Source organism: Corvus brachyrhynchos, unplaced genomic scaffold (genome assembly GCF_000691975.1).
Source record: "Corvus brachyrhynchos isolate BGI_N302 unplaced genomic scaffold, ASM69197v1 scaffold218, whole genome shotgun sequence".
NCBI lineage: Eukaryota > Metazoa > Chordata > Aves > Passeriformes > Corvidae > Corvus > Corvus brachyrhynchos.
In genome coordinates, this window is record NW_008239321.1 from 17,291 (window position 1) to 18,246 (window position 956).

A 956-nucleotide genomic window follows, 5' to 3' on the forward strand; every position below is an offset into this window, starting at 1 on the left:
GTTTTGAGACTGCCGGATTGAGGATTAAATTCCAAGAAATCTGGGCTTAATTCTGCTAATTGAGGATTACTCCAAGAAATTTGGGGTTTGAGACTGTCGAATTGAGGGTTGGATCCAAGAAATTTAGGCTTAATTCTGCTAAATTGAGGATTACTCCAAGAAACCTGGAACATTGGGCCCAGGGGTGAATATTAGCCAACTATTTGAAATTAAAAGGTACATGCCGTCAAATTCTTTGCATCCATGGCCTTGAGCCAACAGCAAGAAGTCAATGGCTGCCCTGTTTTGCAGTGTTGCATGTCGCGCTGAGTTAATGTCAATTAGCATTGCTGAGAGAGCAGCACTAGTAGCATTAGCTTCCTTTGCATAGAGGCATATTTTATTAAGAGGAGGGAACTTTTGTATTCTAGGAGAAGAAAGGAGAAAGAGGTGGTGGGGTCTGAATAGTTGTTTGTTTTGTTGGTTTTTATTAAAAAAGTGGGAAACAAAAGCCTGGGAAGGACAGATAAGATTCTGAGAAAATGGGACATAAAACTAGTAAGCAAGAGTCAGGAAATAAAAAAGAGAATAGAGGCATGCCAGCGGAAATACCCCAGGAAAGCTCTTTGGAAGTTATGTTAGCTAACTGCAATACTTTTGGATGTAGAGAAAGAAAAAGAGCAAAGTCAAAATGATACAGTTTTATATGTTTGATTGGGCCGAGAAGGAAATAAGATCCGACCATGTTTTCTGGCCCAGATATGGTTCTTTTGAAGTTTGGATCTGTCAAGCTTTACAAGTATTTATAAGTTCAAAAGAACCTTTTAACACAGAAGAAGGCAAGTACGCTTCATGCTGGGCGGGAAACAGACTCTAGGGGATAAGAATTTTTAAGTTGTCAGAGACCCAAGAAAAGGAGAAGAGAGAAAACAAGAAAGAGAAGGGCTGGGACCCCCTGAAAGCATTGTCCCCTCCAT